This window comes from Lineus longissimus, chromosome 3 (genome assembly GCF_910592395.1).
Source record: "Lineus longissimus chromosome 3, tnLinLong1.2, whole genome shotgun sequence".
Lineage (NCBI taxonomy): Eukaryota > Metazoa > Nemertea > Pilidiophora > Heteronemertea > Lineidae > Lineus > Lineus longissimus.
Window position 1 is genome coordinate 10,863,631 of NC_088310.1, and position 20,336 is coordinate 10,883,966.

At 40.7% G+C, this 20,336-nt stretch overlaps 1 long non-coding RNA gene across 1 annotated transcript; it reads left to right on the top strand.

Moving 5' to 3' along the window:
- The first annotated feature begins 8,868 nt into the window (after nucleotides 1-8,868).
- Nucleotides 8,869-10,357, top strand: LOC135485713 (uncharacterized). Its single transcript, XR_010446607.1, has 3 exons — nucleotides 8,869-9,052; nucleotides 9,710-9,841; nucleotides 10,169-10,357. It is a non-coding gene; the product is annotated as an uncharacterized LOC135485713 (long non-coding RNA).
- Nucleotides 10,358-20,336: the final 9,979 nt, after the last annotated feature.

Sequence of the window (20,336 nt, forward strand, 5' to 3'; positions counted from 1 at the left end):
GTTTAGATGGGGCCTATCGCAATTTTATCAGGTCCAAGATGTAGTTGGATATCTGTCATTCAAATCCCCCCCCCCCAACCGCTTTCCCCATTGATGAGTCCATTAAATACAGATGATTCAACGCCAAATCTACAAAAAGGATACAGGAGGTGTATAACAGTCAGTATGTTTTTTTGGGGGGCAACGCTAGGTCATACTTTATAGTGTGACGGACAATAGAGTAACCAGCCTCTATGGACGGTACTAAGGCCTGCGCATCAAATCATTGGGATTGTCCCGTCTAATTAATTAATTCCATTTGGTGGAACGTGGTGCAGCTGGGAGAGCGATTTGGATGCGAATACATCCAGTAGGGGGCTTTTTCCGACTTATTAGTGGTTTCTCTAACTTTTTTCCTGATTTTTCCGACATTGTCCGAATTTTCTCCAACTTTGCCAAAAAGGTCGGATTTTCAGAGAAGATGTAAAAAATAATAGGGCTTCCTCAAACTGGCCATTAAAGATCAAAGGCCTTAGTGAAAGAATAAGTAGATTATAGCCACACTGCTTTTCATTACAATTTAAAACGACCCAGAAACTTCTGAACGGATATTAGGACGTGTATGACTACTATGGGCCCATTTATGCTTGGCTGGCCATTCCCATGGTTGGAAGAGCGATTCAAGACATGCGACGTCGTTGTGAACTATGTTTCCAAAGAGGTGGAGCGGGTCATGTTGAAGGTGTTGGCGCTTAATAAACTGATAATCTGGTAAGACATGTAATTCATGTACGTATTCAAAATGCACGTGGGATACACCTGCATAGAGTCGGAGTGTCACGTAGTATTACGTCGTGTTTGAAATGAACATGCTGTGCTGGATTTCCTATCACCTGATTGTCGAATGAAGGTCTCTTAGTTCTGTTATTTTAGTTTGAAAATACTTAATTTAAACCAACACAATGATCCTTGTCAACATAATTATAGAAATTCGCCGAAATATCGCGCGTTTGTATGGCGAGCTGTAATTGGCCACAAGGCACTGGTGGAGTTCAATCTGCATTCATGTTACATTATTGAGCCCTCTTAAGGGCTTTAAGGATCTTAAAGCCCGCAGCACACTAGCTGCCAACTTTGGCGACAAGAAGCGTTCAGCTGACGCCTCTCGACGCCGAAGTTGGCGGCCAGTGGATCCGGTCAGAGCACACCTGCCAAGAATCGGCGTCCAGTAGCGTATTTTCCGCCACTTTAGGCTGCCATTTTGAAATCATGTGACATCAAGACGCATACTTATTGGCCATAGCCTCGCCGCAGACGCCAATTCAGGCGGCCATCCGTAGCACACCTGGCTTCTTCTTGCGTTCAAACGCGGCGACACGCGTCAAAAATCAAACATGTTAGATATTTGACGTTTAGTTGCGGCAAGTGGCGTCAAGTCGCGTTCGCCGACGCCGTTCGTATAGCAGACTGGGGATTTTTCAGGCGTTCAGGACTCTTGCGGCAAAAAACGCCTGTGAACGCCGAAGTTGGAGGCTAATGTGCTACGGGCTTAACACATAAAAAAGACCGTAATGAAAAAAGCATATACCGAGAACCTTTCCAAATCGTTCCACCCTTACTCGAGAGGAAAGAAAAATTCCGGCACTCAAAATCAAATTGTGAAAGAAATATACAGTTGATCAACTTGCTTGACCGCCATGTTTGCCGAAACATTGGCTTTCCAACGTGGGTACCAATGCTGGCAGGGAGAATATGCTTGAACATCAATTGAATATCATCAAATTTCGACACTGTGCGGTTTGGAGAATGCATTGTACTGGGCAGCTCTAAATTTCAGTTTTTTTGGTAAAATATTAATTCTCCTACTTTTGGGGGTTTAGAGCGAGACAAAAGAAAATTATTTGGTCAAATTCAATCCATTATTTACCATGATTAATGACTTAGACCATGGTGCCATCCATGCAAGTATGAAAAATTCACCATGGTAGTTTTGCATACAATCACAATCCAAGGGATGGATCCTTAAGCACTCATCCCCTTTAATCGTATTACCTTGTACGCCTATGTTTATTATGCGATCTAGATTTTGACTACTAAGTTTGATCGAGCGTGCAAACGTTTTACCAACATAATAGACCGGGCTCTTTCATGTTGAAGTGATGAATATTCTGCAATTCAATTTGTTATTTATTTGTAGACACATGCTAAATACTTTCGAAACAGATGTGAACATTTTTGTACTGATATTTGAAGCAAATTTGCATTGATAACGTGACATACACACTAATACCATACTAAATCTAAAGAAATCACCAGAAACAAAAAAAAAACGCTTTGATTATACGCTTGCAAAATACGTGTACATGTACATCTTGTTTATAGAACTTCAATTGTTAGATTTGATCAAATAGATTTTCGTGTGCGAAAGTATTCTGCTGACGACAGCTATTACGGGTCAAGCTTCTACTTGGCATGTCTAAAGACGTCAAGATAATTATCGTGGGTTCTTGATTACAATGCTAGAGAAGACTTCTTTATATTTACAGTAGCTGTTTCCTTTGTACAGATAGTGCTATACAATTACATTGTGCAGTATCAATAACTGGTTAACTAATTTCAACACAATTATACTATCAAGAAAGATTTTTCACATTGTTTTCATCCAAGTATATTTAAAATGTTTGATCAGATGAAAGCACCTTCTCCATCCATCATGACAATAACAGATATTTTACCGGCTTTGCAACAGATGCAGCATCACTTCTCTTAACCAGATGTTGATTAGATAAAAACACAGGGTAATATGCTTGAATATCAATTGAATATCATCAAATTTCGTGACTGTACGGGTTTGGAGAATGCATTGCACTGGGCAGCTCTAAATTGCGGAATTGACTACAGGAACGAAAGCCAACTCTTTGGCCTTTTTTCCAATTCACTGAAACTAACCAGATTCCAAAGCAAACTGACATTGACAATGATATATGATTAAAATTTGTTACAAAACATTTGACACCAAATTTTCCACGCTTGTTATCACATCATAATTTTTTTTTAATTTTGCAATACGGGAAGAGCAAGGTGACACATGAACGAGGCCAAAAGAGGACATGTGAATCGTGAATCGTGAAACGTGAAAACCACGTTTAACAGTGACAACGAACACTCTGTATAAACCTCAGTTTTTTTGGTAAAATGGTATTGAGATCGTAAACAACCTCTTAAGTCAAATTATATTTTCACTTTCTTTGAGAAGGGTGTCGCAGCAATTTCAATGTATAATATCATTGTAAAATATTATTTCTCCTACTTTTGGGGGTTTAGAGCGAGACAAAAGAAAATTATTTGGTCAAATTCAATCCATTATTTACCATGATTAATGACTTAGACCATGGTGCCATCCATGCAAGTATGAAAAATTCACCATGGTAGTTTTACATACAATCACAATCCAAGGGATGGATCCTTAAGCACCCATCCCCTTTAATCGTATTATGTTTATTATGCGATCTAGATTTTGACTACTAAGTTTGATCGAGCGTGCAAACGTTTACCAACATAATAGACCGGGCTCTTTCATGTTGAAGTGATGGATATTCTGCATTTAAATTTGTTATCTATTTGTTGACACATGCAAAATACTTTCGAAACAGATGTTGATTAGATAAAAACTCTTTCACCATTCAGCATACACGGCAACCATAGGTAGTTTGAACTACACGTATCATCATTTTGTCGTACTTAAATAACTTTAATGCATTCTTGATAGTCACTTTAGTTCTGAAATCATTTCGTCCTCCGTCACAGATAAAAATAACCCTATCTCGCCATAAGTGTTTACATGGGTAGTTTTTCTGGATACGTCGTTATTGGCAGCAATTTTGTAAGTGCCTCAGTTTTACAATTCGTTGTAGACCCTTGATCGACCAGCGTCATCACACTGGATAATGGCGGCATGATTCTCTTCTGTTTGAACTGGAATTCGGCCACGGGACTAACGTCCAAACTAACGTGCGCCGCACACGATCCCTTTATGTTGTACAAAATGTTGGTACGATCTTTCGTTAAATCATAATGAAAGAAAGTATCGCGTTTCCCGCCCTAAACGATCGAATTTATTTCTTCGTCAATATACTCTATCTAGACTCACCTATCTAAGACCGTTCTTGAATATGCAAGCCAAGCCCCATGTCATAATTTTGTATCTCGTGCGCCTCGAGTTGTTGTGAGCCAATCAGAACGCTGCTTTAAAAATTGTGGATTTTTCATTAATGAGTCATTTATTTATTCTCGCCTCCAGTCTTGGCATGCTGCCAGTATACACTTTCGACACAGCGTTTTTGAACGTAGAAGACCAGAAGCGAGGTTGTTTAGATCGTGATCAAAGTGCGCTCTTGTTACAGGCCTTCTGATTGGTTAATATCAGCGGTTGCGTGCGATCTAGTGAGGAATAACAGAACCAATTTGTACTGGCAAATTGGGTCAAGGGCTGGTGTAACGGAGTCTGGGACAGCGGACCGGAGTAGATCCAAGGCTTGAGGGTCAATATGGTTTAGCGCCGAAAAAAGCCCCCATAGATATTATGAGCATTGTTGTTCGATGCCAATTCAACCTTGTTCAGTCTGGTTGGACAATGGGTAGGCGTCATCACGGATTTGTCGAATAGTTATGTCATCATGTTCTGCTCCTTCGCGTTTGCGTCAATTTCATAGGGGTTTAGAATAGCAGGTCAACGAGGTCTTCACTTCATTATAGTTGTTTTACTGATGATTGCTCACCTTTAGACCTTGTACTATAGAAATTGATCGATCGCACAACCACTGTATGACGTAAGGTGGTTAGGTCCAAGTGATCAGTTCTTTTTCAATGACAACCATTGTCCATCAGCTTCGAATTCTACAAATTGAAAATACCGACAGGTTTAAGCTTATCATGAAAGGACATTGGCCAGCCACATACAGTGGTTGGCATTAGGACAGTGACTGCCCCTTAACTTATCACAACCCGAAAAACGAACAAGTGTGGGCCAATCAGTACACTGGTTAACACAATAATCTGGGAAAGGGCACATTCTAGATCTTCCGTATTTTCTGGATTGTCTGTTATCAGTCTGAAATACCCGTGATTAATCCGTGATCTTCCTAAAACAGGAAACCATCTAAATTTTATCAGCTCCACTGCACAGGGCCGTCAGAGGAACAGCTAACTGCTAATGAGGCATATACATTTAAGAAATTAGGCATTCGAATGGCCAAACTCTTTGAGGACCAGTCGTGTGTCATGCTAAAATGCTTTCTCTTGGATAAAGGGAAAATCCAACATGGCGAAAGAACGGGGGTGTTGGCATAAAACTAGTACAAAAACTGAAACAAATATAGCAGATAATGTTATGTTTGATATTGTTAACGCTATCGACAGTGCATTCGAATTCTTTCATCATTTTGAAAAAGATTGACAACGTTGGCCGAGTTGTGTAGACCCTTTGCACGTTAAGCTTCATGTCGAATGTCTACCGCTGTGTCGAAACTTGCTGGACGGCTAGTGCTGCCGTCATTGCATTGGAGTGAGATGTCGAAATAAGCGTAGGACCCAGCAGAAAATGCAATGCACTATCAGCGCATAATGGGGTTAAAACTATGTAAATTGGACTATTTATGGTAAGATTTATTAGGTTTTCGTTTTTCTCAAAAAACGAAAACCTATTGCTTTGCTTGTGTTTTTTCTTTCTTTCTTTTTTCTACGGATTTTTGTGCAGAGCAAATCTCAGAGATGGTGATAGCTGTAGATGTGGAACTTATTTCATATGATAGGCCCAAGTCTGAAGTTGATCCTCCTTGCCCTAATTACGAAATTCATTGAGGGGGTCGGCCGCTAGGGGGTGCTAAGTGAAAATCTAATAATGGCTTTTTCTCCATAATGCGCACTCCGATTTGAACGAAACTACTTTCAACTGATGCAGAATCTTGTTGCGCATAAAATATTTAGGGTGGCGACCCAAAATTTGTCAACAGTTTTGACGATAGATGGCGCTGACTGAAAAAAGGGGGCAAACACCAAAATGGTAAAATATCGGCACTGCGAGCCTTTGAGTTTATTCTAGTGGCATAGAACAATGCCTCCCTATGATGCCCAGGGAATATATAGGTTTTGGTTGCGATCGGATATTCAATATGGCCTCCAGACCAGCCATCTTGTTTTTCTTACAAGAGCTATAACTTCCGAATGCGAACTCCGAATTGAATCAGATTAATTTCATCTGATGCAGAATTTCATTACCCACCAGATGTTACCGACGAAGTCACGTTATAAGTACAGGTTTTGATAATAGGTGGCATTTAATGCATTTTTTTACTTTTTTTCACTAACCGCCCTCTATCGTCGAAACCGTTGACAAAATCGGGGTGACGTGTCTCCTGATGTTTTGTGCGTATTAGAGTTCCGCTTCGGATAAAGAAAGTTTCATGCAAATCGGGGTTGGCAGAAGGGAGAAAATGCAATTTTAGCATGAAACAATATATATTAAGTGGCAACGCAAAATTTGTCAGTAGTTTTGACGATAGATGGCGCTGACTGAAAAAGCGACAAACACCAAAAGGGTAAAATAACGGCACTGCGAGCGTTTGTGGAGCTTACTTCTTTTAACGCCAGGTGGCGTTTGGTTTCGGCGAATGGTAGATCCTGAGCAAGCCTAGATACCTACCCTTCTAGCCCTAGCGGTGGGTTCTGAAACCAAACTAATGACGCGAATCACATTGGGTCTTACTAATTTGCGACCCTATTCGACACTCTAAGACAACTTTCCACAACAGTTTTTTATTGCAACGGGTAATCCTTATTAATTTTTTAATAATCTACAAACTGGATTTTAATAAATTGTATACATTTTGTGGCATTTATTGATAGTTTAGATAGTGATTTGAATCGAGAGCCATGTTGTCGGTTACTGTCGCAATTTAGTAGGCTGTCATTAACAATTCGCCATTTTGCATTCGACATTCGATTTCGACTGGGTCGGTAGGTAATTAATTTTTTCTCGAAAGAAATCAGCAATTGTGGAAGTGCAAAGAGGCACAGGCTACTGATTTTACTTTTGTAGTATTGGCCAGCAAAGTTAACTTCGTCGCTTTTTTAGCGGTTACCCTAGGTTAAGTAGGTAAACCGCAGGCTGTCCAACGATGTCGCGTGGCCGGCAGCGTCGGACAGCGTCTTCGTCACTCGTGCACGTGGTCGTGTGTGTGTGTGTGTGTGTTGTGGCGGCGTGCTGCGTGCATTGCACTGCACTGTGCGGGATCATACAGTCAAACCTACTGTATTAAACCAGAATTGATGAATGCACCAAGAACATCTTCTTCAAAATAAAAAGTCAACAAGTCAAATCGAAAGCATCAAGAGATTCATGGTTTTATTCATGAGATAATTATACATAAATACTGTGGGTATGTGACAGTTGCCTTTTTAGACGTAATACATTAGACGCATCATCCCAACTGTTCTTTGGCCAACTTTTTACTCTTAGCACAGTCAGAATTCACTCTGCTCATTCGAAATCCTGTTAATTGACCTCAAGCACAACAAAATGACGGTTTAAAGGGGCACTGCATTCAATCGCGAATCGGTTTCAGCACGACCACCATAGAGGGAGGCGCCTATCGGCTAGGAATGAAACTAAGAAACACGTTATCTAAATTGCCATTGTTACCTGTATTAAGTCTATTAAACTTTCTTCAGGAAAGCATAATATCCCATTAGAATGTTTGAAGAAGCTGTGTGGAAGCTTTGACGGCAATACATCACTGAACAAACTGCATTGCTGGGTATTTTAGATACGTTTCCTGTAGTTCCATCGTTTTACCGATGGGCACCTCCCTCTACGGTGGTCGTGCTGAAACCGATTCGCGATTGAATACAGTGCCCCTTTAAATGACATTTCATATTTTGACATGCAGACAAAACGCACGTGTTTACAACACTACGTAGATCGCTTATTCTCCTATATGCTGCATCCGATTGAAATTGGTTTCATCATGGAGGATGCAGAAATAAGAAGGCGCACAAAACATACTGGTCTGTGTCGCACTGAGCTCCGAAAGCCAAATTTATTGAGCAATAGCCCACTGGGTTCTGGTGTGAACATCAATCTCTCCATTCTCCTCTGACATGTTACATCATGTGACCTCCAGGTGCCAATACCAGTTTCCCCAAACGAAAACCGTCGATCTGGCTTTGCCAGTTCTAGTTTGGTATAGCATTTTTTGTCCACGAATTAGCCAGGACAAAACGTATTTGTGGGTTCATTTCCTAAACGACTAAAATGGGACGATGTTCACGGTCATAAAATAAATTCCCTGCGAAAAAAACTGATCATGTACGGCGGGCTGATCGATCATGAACTATACTCAATTAGTCCATGGGCCAGACCAAATGTCGGTACCATCTCTGGTGGCAAAGTCTCATAGTGATTTTTCTGTTCCTTGGTATCTCTAGTTTATGAATTCAACTGATAGCCCTACCCAATGAGTAGCTTTTTGGTACTTTTCAGCCGGTTTTCAAGATAGGGTATGGTCAATTTCGGTCAATTGTGGGGGCCCTGAATAATGGGGTAGGGGAAACAAAAGAAGCTGCCATTTGGTAACGGATGGACCAAATCATTATTATTATATCTCAAAATGTTTAGCTAGGGGGCCTCTAACAGATTGATGTAATGGATGTAATTAGGTCAACAGAGGTCAAAAGGTCACGAATTCTGAGGGTTGCTCAAAATCTGTGACAGTCAAACACGTGACAAAAAAGTAATGCTGAGGGTCAATTATTCAAACATTTTACACTTGAAATCTGTTTTTTAGTGTTTTCTAATGCTCTTAATATAATTTCAGAGGGGCTATACACAATTCCTAAAATTGACCTGCCGCCTATTATCAGTTCTGTAACTAGGAGGAAGTGACGTAGATAGAGGCAGCCTACATAATGACCATAACACAATGTGTACTTGGAAGAGCATTATGAAGAGGGAAAAATGGTATTAATTAGTTGAATAGGCACACTAAACATGCCAGGAAGTGGAAACTGAGTGAAGGTAAAGTTTTAGTGTTGATATTGGGCTTCTTTGTGCATATCATGTGAGTTAAGCCACCATAAACACAGTCATAAACAACACAACAGCAATGGACTGTGTGTTGTGTTGTACATCTGCATTGTACATGTAGTATCAAGTATGCTGCATGGCTCTGCCACTAATCATGAACATGTACATGTAGGCCTGGCATAGTATATTTTCTGTGGTGTGGTGGTAGGCCTATGGCTAATATACTATAGGCTATGTACTGTGTGCATAATGCCATTATTGTATTTAATGAAAACATGAAGCCTTATGATCATGATGCAATGGCAGGCAGCTAGCTACATGTAGGCTACTCTTTCTTGGGCCATGGTCCATGGCCATTGGCCTGCAGGGAGACTAATGATAGCCAGATATCACAGCCGGGGATCACAGCACATGAGGCATGAGAGGCTGACCACATTTGTCATGTCTGCATGGAAAATGTTTGGGCAAGTCATAATTTTAAAATTAACAAGACAAAATGATGTCAATTGCCTATTTCAAGTTTTATTATTAAATGGTATCCAAATGCCGTCATATCACATGCAACATACATCCATGGCATAGTATTTTTATTAGTAATTCTTTTCACAAAGTACCTGTTTCACTCAAAATGATACGATCATGTTTCAGTTTGGAACAACCGCTGTCTAACGTTACAAACAAGTGACCACGAATAAACCAGGTTTGCCGAAATGGATATGGATAATACATCAACAAACTCAAGATCACAGCTATTCCAATCCAGCAGGAAATGTTATGAAGGTACATTTGTAATACAGTCAATATTCAGCAGTATACTACCCAAACTACTAGTACTATATCTGTACTATTTACTTATAATATTGTCAAGATATCAAATGCATTTCAAAGAGCGCTGATTGTATATATCAATATCTTTGAAATGCATTTTATTGAGAGGAGCTAAATGAAATACTGAGTCCTCTTGGCGTAAATTACAGAAACAAACCATGTAATCTAATGTTTCTTTGAACAAGTAAGTTCACACAATTTCTTGTTTTGCCAAGAATCTTAACAGTTTGACGAAAATTATTAAGATTGTTATTAACTGGGGATTATTCTTGTCTTCAGCAACCTCCCAAGAGTCGCAGATACTGCTGTGTACCTTACTGCACCAGTCGTGGTTACAACAAAGATGATCAGCATGGTGAAAAATTGCATCACTTCAGATTTCCAGATTTTTTGGTGCAAATACTAGTAGTACAACTGTATTGATGCTTTCTCTTTTTCTGTATCTATTATCCTTGAAAATACATACTCATTGGCATCAAAATAGTTTTGTAACTTTTTTACCTAAAACTAATCCATTACTAGCATTAGGAACTGTAGCTCCTCTGATGAGTCGAACTCTATCAAGTCCTCTGACATCACGGTTGTCATCCATGACAAGCATTCCCTGTCATGACAAGACATTGGACGTCGACATTTGTAGCACTTCTGGCAATCAGACTCTGGTGACATGGTCCCATCATTCATGATCCAATGAAAAAGGATCACCAGCATCATCCAGCAATGAGGGATCAATGCACTCACAATCAGATTCAGCTACTGGCATGACTGGTATTATGTCGCTGCATGCAGGGCTTACGGATGGTACTGGTGGTGCATCAGGCCTAGGGGTACTTGTCCTTGGTGGCGGTGGAATCCCACGGTCAATCCCGATTGGTGATGATGGTGGCAGTGTGGTGTCATCACTGTGGACACTTGAGTCCATCTTCTAGCCTGCAATTAAGATAAACGTGTATTTAGTTTGTTGCAGCATTGGTGTTTGGAATGTTGCACTTTGGTAACCGGAAAAACGCCGACCGACCGACTGACCGACTGACCGACTGACCGACCGACCGACCGACTGACCTGCCAACCTACCGTCATATGCAGTATCCCTTTCGCTTCTCTATAGCACATGTACCTGTGTAGTGCCCAGCGCAATGGACGTGATGGAGTCCGACCTGTCTGACAGCAGCATCTCCAGTCAATTATACCGGGAAAACGAGCCCACGCGGTAAGGAACTGATAACGATACTCTAAAGATATGCTTTGTCTACATGGTCGGTGGATATAAAAACATGATTTGGGCCTAGTATATGCACTGTAGTTTTTCTACTCGAGTGTCTCGACCGATGCAATGCATGAACTGCAACGCGCAACATGCATTTGTTGTCATTCGACCAGCTTACGTGCGCTTGTTTACAATATCATTTCATATGACCTGCTATCGTGGATTGGATATATCACATTGACTTATGAGTAGGTTGGCAGGTCAGTCGGTCGGTCGGTCGGTCGGCGTTTTTCCGGTTACCTTGCACTTTCGTGACTTTTTTAAATTATGCAATAATTGAACATTGCAACTAAAAGGTCCAAGACTCCCAGGCCTATACTCCGGCAATGCAAATAAAACTAGGCCTAGGCCTACAAAAAACCCCACCATAACCAAGCAAAATCATAGTGGGTTTGGGTAACACAAAGTCAAAGGCATCTCCTACATATTTCTGGCCCAAACTGATAAGGCCTAGCCAGCCTAGAATAGAAACAACTACAGAGGCCTTCTACAATTAATTGAATTAGATTAAATTCATCATGTCCATGTCAGAATCCAATGCATGCAATGCATGGCTTCAGCCAGGTTCCTCATCACATGGCCCAAACATCATCAGACTGTTTTATTGCCCTCATTATTTAATTGGTCAATTATTATCACTTATCATGTTCACTGACATGAAACCCATTAATTCCCCTACTTACTGTGGCAAGACACACACAATAGAGTTATTTGGATCAATTTCAGTGATAGCCATTGTTCAATTCAATACTCTAAACGCTCTACACAACGCAGGTTGCTGACCTACCTGCCTCACTCTGCGTCACTTCCTGTGGTTCTGCCACTAGATGGCAGTGTATTTTAGGAATTGTGTATAGGAAATTAATTTGATAGATTTGGAATCCACAACAACTGTACGGAGTGCTTAAAATCTGAAATTATGAAATTTCAGAATATGTGGCAAGGGAAACATAACCGACTGTTAAATCGCAATGGATGGACCCAGTAAAGCCTGGTCTACACTAGCAAACATTCGCCAACAATTGTTGGCCAACATGAGCCAACATCATGTTGGCGAATGTTTGGGGACCCGTCCACACTATCAAACACAGGCAAACATTGCCAAACAAGTTTGACTAAGTTTGGCCGTGTTTGGCATGAATTTGAGGGCAATTTGGAGGGAAAATCAGTCATTTCTCTTCATTTTTTCTTTAAAACAATGGAGAACCACAGGAAGAAAGCATGCCTAGGTGCTTCAGCAGCAATTCTTTCAGTTGTGATTAACCCCCGTCGCCGCCGCAACTGACAAAAGCCATACTTGTGGAAAAAGCATGCATGGGGCCTATCACTGCCTCCTTCAAGAGTTAATGGCCTCAGACTTCAAAAGCCTCAAGAATTTCCTGCGGATGGATGAATCTTTTCGTATTCCGAAATTAAGTGTTCAATTTCTTGAAATTGCCATGAGACAAGACCACTAATGAATATTCATAGGTTGGAGGGTCGAGGCCTATCAATTAGACGAGTGCATGTTTTTAACTCTCAAGTACATATTTGGAGAGGTATTGAAAAAATATTTGTTGCGGCAAGGATTTTGTTCTTTTTATCAAAAGTTAAGGTATCAAAGCTGCATCCTACCTTGAGTTTTTTTCATGGGGAGCGATTTTGTATGAAATTGGCATAGTTCAGAAATGGGTGTGGTCGCCCATCATCCATAATCCGGGACCCTCTTTCTCCTTGCAGAGTAGCCCAAGGAACTTACCCATATTTATTGTTAAGAGACACCTCCTTATTGAAAACGGCCAGAAATTTCATGGGCAGGCCATTCTGCCCTTTGTTACGGTCAAATATATGGGCTGCACAATTCACACTTTTGGGTAATTCAGGTGACGCTAACGTCAATTAAACAGAAGCATGTGCCCATAATTTTTATTGTTGAAAATGGTAAACCTTGGCCATGGTTGTGCCCTACAAATGTTGAAACCATGGAATGACAGCTCTGTTCATCAAAAAGAAGTGCAATCGAAATGCTAAGGTTGTAAAATGACCAAAACGTTCGTGTGGCCAACTTCGTAGGGGAGATTGTTGTACTTTTAACATATTTACAGTACCGGTATTTTTCGTTTCAATCGTTTCGTTCGATTCACCGCGATACTCAGAGGTCCCAGTACAGACAACTGGAGTTACGGGCATCATTGATCCCCTCCTTTCGGTCCGGCGAACCGGCAAACTTCTGGTAATCCCGCGGAATTTTCCGTATGGCTGATCAGACCATCTCAAATCTTGGGTTCCCATTTCACCTCCCCGAGAAATCGACCTGTTCGTGACATCAGAGGAGAGCTCTCTTGCTCTGTACTCCATGTATGTCCGCTGGACAGTCGCCGATTCCCTGGTGAGTAACTTAGTTTCATCTTTCGTGTGTTTCTGAGGCTCTTCTTGTTCGTCCTCATCGCTGATATTCTTCTCATCTTTACTTACATTGGCATCACGTCTTCCAGTTGTCCCTTTGTTAGGTTTTTCACATCCTATATGATAGGACTGAACACTATTCAGTGTTGACATTAAGGCAATGGTCTTTCCAGCTTCCAACACAATTGAATCTTCTGACATGTTGATAACTGGTATCGGGACTAATTTCGCTTCTGCATCAACGATGGATCGTCCAATCATTATGGCTGGCTTTGATTGGGATGCTGTTTTCATGGTCTGGACTGGTTCGGTTGCAGCCCATTTTCCTCTCTGACCAGAGCCTTTCTTTGTTGTTAAAACCACCTGTCTACTCAACGGTGGCACGACGGTTGTACACGTCATTAATAGTCGGCAACATTTCCCGTCTCTAGGTCGTTCTCTGTATTGTTGTACATTGCCGCAGATGATCTGTTCTCCACGGCACATCAGTGTCTTTGAGGCAGGATATAATTCACAATCAAAATATCGAATCAAGTCAATACCAAGAAGACCCTCAGTGGAAATGTCGGCGACTATTACAGTAAATGGAGTCTCCGAATTCCGTAAGATTCCAATATTCACATCGCATTGTCCATACACATATAATGGACTGTCGTCAGCTGTCAAAAGGTTTAAATCGGACTCTTCTAAACGTGGTCTTAGTTTAAGATCCATGGCTTGATATCTCTCATTTCAATAATATCTGGTGTTTTTGGTAAAAAGTCGTTTCTTTCTTGTTTATCGTTGTTTGAAGGAGGATCGGACTTCACTGACGAAAGAGGTGAAGTGAGACTCGTACTAGAAATGTTTATGACCGGCGGGCGCCCCTTGTCGCCGGCCTCTGATCGTTTCCCTGGTAACGGGGTTCAGTGCACTCGGAGCTAGAATGTCCAACTTGGGAGCAATTGAAACAGGTAATGTCACTCTTGGGTCTCTTCCTCTTTTGGTTTTGGTTGATTGTCAACTGCGTCATAGCTTCTTGTATATCTTCTGCAAATGTTCTGTATTAGTCTTCTAAATTCGAGCCATAGATGTTTCTTCATTTTCAACATCACATTGCGAACTGAAGACTTTGTTTTCCCTTCTGTCTCTCCTGCCCACTTGCAATAGCCAGCATTCTCTTCAGCTAGGCCGACGGCTTCCTCCAGGTTAGATAGTCTCCCTTGTAGAATCATGACTTTCAGGTGCGAGTCAGGAATCGCGGCTATAAAGTCAGCTTTCGCCAAGCGCTCCCTAGTTTCGTATGGACTGGTGTCATAGGCCAATGCGCTGAGTCTCTTGTTAGCACGACCAAGTTCTCTGAAGCTTTCGTCGGGTCGTTTCTTTCTGTTCCGGATTTCTGCTATATGGAGTTCGGCTTGACGCACTGGGCCGAACTGGCACTCCAAAGTGTGCACCAAGTTATCATAATGCTCTAGTTCATGGTCGGGGAGTCCACAGGTGACTTCTAAGACAGGACCTCTCAGTAGGGAGAACAATTGGTTAGCTTTCTCTTCATCCCATCGGTTAATACTGGCGATCCTTTCGAACATACGATGCCACACTCTCCACGGTTGTTGTTTGTCTCCGCTAAAGTTATCGATCTTAATTGGCTTCTCCCAGGCCTTGTGTTGCAAAGGACTAGGACCAGGACCATCGCCTGCCGCGCGACGAAACGGTGGAGTAGGTCGGTGACTAGGAAACGTTATCTCCTCGTCGTCGCTTTTTGGGAGACCAGGGGTAAGACTATCGCCTTCAGCCATGATAATTACCTTACATTTCTATTGCTCTGTTACCACCAAAATCAGTACGTCGTCGGGGTAGTATATCACGATTATCTCTGGAATCTCTTGCATGGATCTGTAGGAAAAATTGTAGAATTATTCTTTCTTCATCTTGTCATCATCACGAACGTCGTCCTCAACCGCTCGAACCATCTTGGATATTTTCTGAAAAACGTGACTAAGTGAAATCCCACCGCTGTCACCATTTTGTAGCGATTTTCCAACATCGGGACTCTGTCACTTATAGGTCTTTCTTGGGGGAAAATATACCGGGTCTTAATAGAGGCGTTCCCCAGTTTTCATTGGTGCATCCTCATGGTACAGAGATGGCCGTTTGATAGACATCGTTGTATATAGAGACGGGGTGGCGCATAGAATCCCGTCATTACGTTTTGAAGTCGTCCTTTCTTCTCGGTTGACTATTGGTTGAAACATGGCATGGACAGAGTCGTGCGAGAACACGGCTATGTCGCGCCAGTACCACTTGGTATCGTCCTTCCTTCTTGGTGGATGGCAGGTAAAACTCGCATGGACATAGTCGACCAGTTCAACTTGGGGTCGTCCTTCCTTCATGGTGGGTGGCAGGGTGAAACTTGGCATGGACAGAGTCGCGCCAGTTCAACTTGGGGGTCGTCCTTCCTTCTTGGTGAGTGGCAGGGTAAAAATTGGCATGGACAGGGTCGCGCCAAAGAGATCGCGAAATAAGGAAATGCAAGCTCAGTACCATAAGGATGTTCACCAACTATCCCCTTCGTAACGACAAGTGACTAAATCCGTGACTAGTGACCTTGTGTTAGTCCGTCAGGGCACGCCACAAAGCTTGTAGGTAATAATATCAACGAAGTCAAATGTATAAAATATCCCGAGATTTGTTTAATAGGTGCTCATGCGCACAATCGATATCATTCATGAAAATGAAGTATGATATATAAATATGTATATAATTTTGATAACGACGACAGCAGAACGGATGAGGAGGCGACGTTTAAGTTCAGTTTCCAGTTTAACTAAAAGATAGTGATATTAGGATTAACTTCTAGTCAGTATCTTAATCTTAAGACAGGACGGTTCTTTGATAAATCAACGTATCAGCCATCCAGGCTAAGTGAAGCGAGGAGTGGTCTGATTACGAAGCACTTGTAGGAATTTAGATGTAAATGAATTTTGAACGGATTTAAATATTTGACTGTACGTGGTCTAAAATGCATTAGGATCTGCCCGCGCTGACATAATGGGAAGCATGGGGCAGACAAGCGCACAGTAACACATAGGAATAGAAAAAGGAATTCCGAAATTGAGTGCCAATTCCGTAATTCAGACTAAAATTCCATGTATTATGTACATTCCTAATACAAAAGCATGGACCTACTCGCAGGCAAGCCTACGAGGGTCTCGCTTAAATTTTTAGGATTTTAACCTTACAAGTGGAGTCCAAAATTGAAACTGCCAAACTGTTCAGAAATGACGCCTTTTATACATTTAAGACGTCAAAAACATGACGTCACAACAGCGATTGACCAATAGGAAACGTCGAAATTTGGATTATGATGACGTATAATTCCGTCTAAAAATGTCTAACATTTACATTTCAAACTCACAAATAATTCTTTTACAAGTTGTCGCAAAGAAATCATACACACGTGATAGAGTAAGGGTATATCTATCTTGACGAGGAAGTTTATAGAAATCCGCTCACAAAGAATTATTTGTCAGACGAATGAAAAAGCCGAATTTTCCCGACAAAATAATTTTAACGTTAATTCCCTTTAAAGAGGGCGGAAGACCGAGACCAGATTTGGCATTTTGATCGACAAATAATTCTTTTACAAGACAAGACTTAACAATTGTACATACGGTATAGAATAGGAACTTATCTACCGGGGAGAGGAAGTTTACGGAAATTCCTCCACAAACAATTATTTGAGAACCAATTTCTCACAGAAATTTGAAAGAAACATTTACCAAAAAGGCGGTCTTGCGCCTTAATTCATGCAAAACGGGACCACCGTCACGCAAAGTATTTCTAACTAGAAATAATTCTTTTAGCGACTTTCTGCTAAAAATGACGTAGACGACCAAAATAGATAATTCAACTACAAGTTGTGAAAGATTCAGCCAAAATCCTACATAAAGAATTATTTACAAACAGAATTTGTACTGATAATTGACTCGTAAACAATACGACAAAAACGGGTTACGCGGTTTTGCTAAACTCAGACGACGTTTACATCAAGTTTACAATTTGTTGCAGAAAATAATTCTCTTACCGATTCACTACTCGAATTTACATACCTAAGATAGAATAAGGTTTCATCTTTAAAAGGATGAAATTCCAAGAAGAAATATTGGTTCAGAATTATTCTAGAGGGAAATTAGTATCGAAATTCGGCCCAAAAAAATTGGTATAATTTTGTGCATAAAGACAGGGTGCGGAATGGCCGAACTCCGAAATCAAAGTCGCAATAAAACGCTTCCAGAACCAACACGGGGTCGTTTCCTTCCGAATTTTAACTCAAAACGTGAGAAACGTGGATAAAAATACATGGATATAGGTTTTAGAGAGTTGAAACGGTTATATATTCGTCACACGACGACTCGGGGACGGTGTTACAGTAGAAAAATGTGGTTGTAAACCACGTGATGACGGACCGAAAATAGCAGACGACAGAAATCGCAATACGAATTCAAAGGTTTCGCAAATAATTATGACATGAATATCAAGAATGTGATTGCTCGATTAAATGGATATATATCTAATTTTGAGATTCTAAAGTTTTAAAACAATTCACAAAGTTAAAAGTACCATGTGAACTCGGAATCTGAGTGCGAAACCCGGTGTCGTCACCCAAAGGGCATACGCCATGTACGAACACGAGATGAAAATCGCTCCGTATGAAAGTTCACAAACAGGTCGAAATGTGTCGATTTTTACGGATGAAAATGTCACAAGAGAGGTACGATTTGCGAAAGGTGTTACCCAAGATCACTTTTACCAAGCTACATGAAAGTTGACAGAGGTGAGAGTCAGTTCTGAGTGATTTTCTAGAATAGTAAAAATAACAGGGAGACGCCAGCTGTTCGACGGAACCTGTGAAGAAGTTATCCCAAATGAAACTTGAATAAAATGCGGCAATTGTGGTCTAACACCACGACTTAATCGTGAAACGATATGAAAATGCCGAGAGATTATGAATTTTGAGGGATGAGATAAATGGAACTTGATAGATTGATGAAAATACACTCCGAAGTCGACTCTGACATCTGTCAAAACGCATGCAGAATAACATGTATAAACACAGTACACCAAGTACACGGTAAACTACACACAGGGTGTACACGAAACTTGAAAGTGCAAAACACTACAATGCATAAGGAATTGAAATAGAGGAGGGGCTGTGACTTAAATTGCGGTAAATACGAATCTGACATACAAGGTTCCAGTCAGATTGCATTACAAGACACATAGCTAGAAGTATTCCACAAAATTTACTTAAATAGGTGATCTATTCTACTGAGTCGAAAATCGGAGGGGCCATAAAATATGATAAAGTAACAGGTAGATACCTAAGTTTCTCTACACAGGTTTCAAGGAAAGATGGAAGAGGGCCAGGGTGTTTAATGGAGGGTCCACTAAAGATGGGTAAACAAAAAGATGGGGAAATATGGAAATTTACCTGACAGGAATTCCACACTCCAATAAAGCTGAAATCTTGGGAATATAATCCTAAGAGTTATATCAACCACGTCTGAAGTCGGGAGTTTGTATCAAATGTATAGTTTCGGAGCTAGCGCAGCTAGAAAAGCCCCCAAAACCCAATTTCTCAGGAATTTACACTACGGGCTATGAATGAAGCATTACAGATTTACCAAAATTTTCAACCTACAGATGGACCCATCGAATTTCCATCCAAATCACTCCAAATTTTGCCAGTAAATACCTAGACATATATAGAATTGTGTCAGAAGTCGGGAGTTGGGATTATTTTAACACCCCGCCCAAAAAGCCAACCTTATTGATATTTCCTATGCATTTTCCATTAGGCTTGCCAGGACCACTAAAGCAGGTGCACTAATTGGCTTGATTAGCTAGGTCCGCAATAGCTGGTAATGAATCCAATTGATCCAATTCGCGACATCAGTGCGATGCACTTTGCACAGTCATTCACGTTTGTCGGGTACGTTTGGTGCAATAAGGAGTTTTCCCAAAGCCTGCGAAATGTACACGTGAATCAGGAGGTCGAGCAATGAGATTGGCGTCCACATTTGTGTTTCGGGGGATTTTCGAACACCACCTATTATGAAGAGATGTCGGCCGTGGGCTAAATCCAAAGAAATGTCATTCGTGGCATCATTTTGGTGACAAAGTAACTATATATTATAATTATGATCTTCTCATGATGAGTTGTGTGATAACATCGCATGATTATAAAAATCCCACGCAAATAGTTGCACGATTATACCGAGAATACGGACTTTAAACCACAAGAATAATGTTCAGTGCACTTACTTTAGTTCGTCATTTTACTTCTAGGTGGCAGAACCTGCTTCCTTTAGCTATGTTTAGTCATGAACTAAATTGTCCCTTCATTTAGGAGATGTTAAAATAACTATCTGGTAACCAATATCAATAGATCTGGTTTAGGAGCAACTATTTTTGTCAGAATGTAAGCATTTTGTTTTCCATAAACCTATATTTTATGATAAAAATACTGGTTTTTCAACACAAAACCTACATTTTATCACCTAAAATGTAAGTTTTTGCACCGAATCGTACATTTATTGAATAAAACTTGGTTTTATAGGAGAAAATATGGGTTGTTTTAAAAAAACAATACTTCTTTCAAATAATTTAGTTGATCAGCAATAAAACCAAGTTGCATTGAAGAAACATAGGTTGTTTGAATAACTGGACACTCCGCTTGCCATAACTGCTTACCATAGATGGCATGTTATGGAAAATACAAGTTTTATTGAAGAAATATATGTTGTTTTA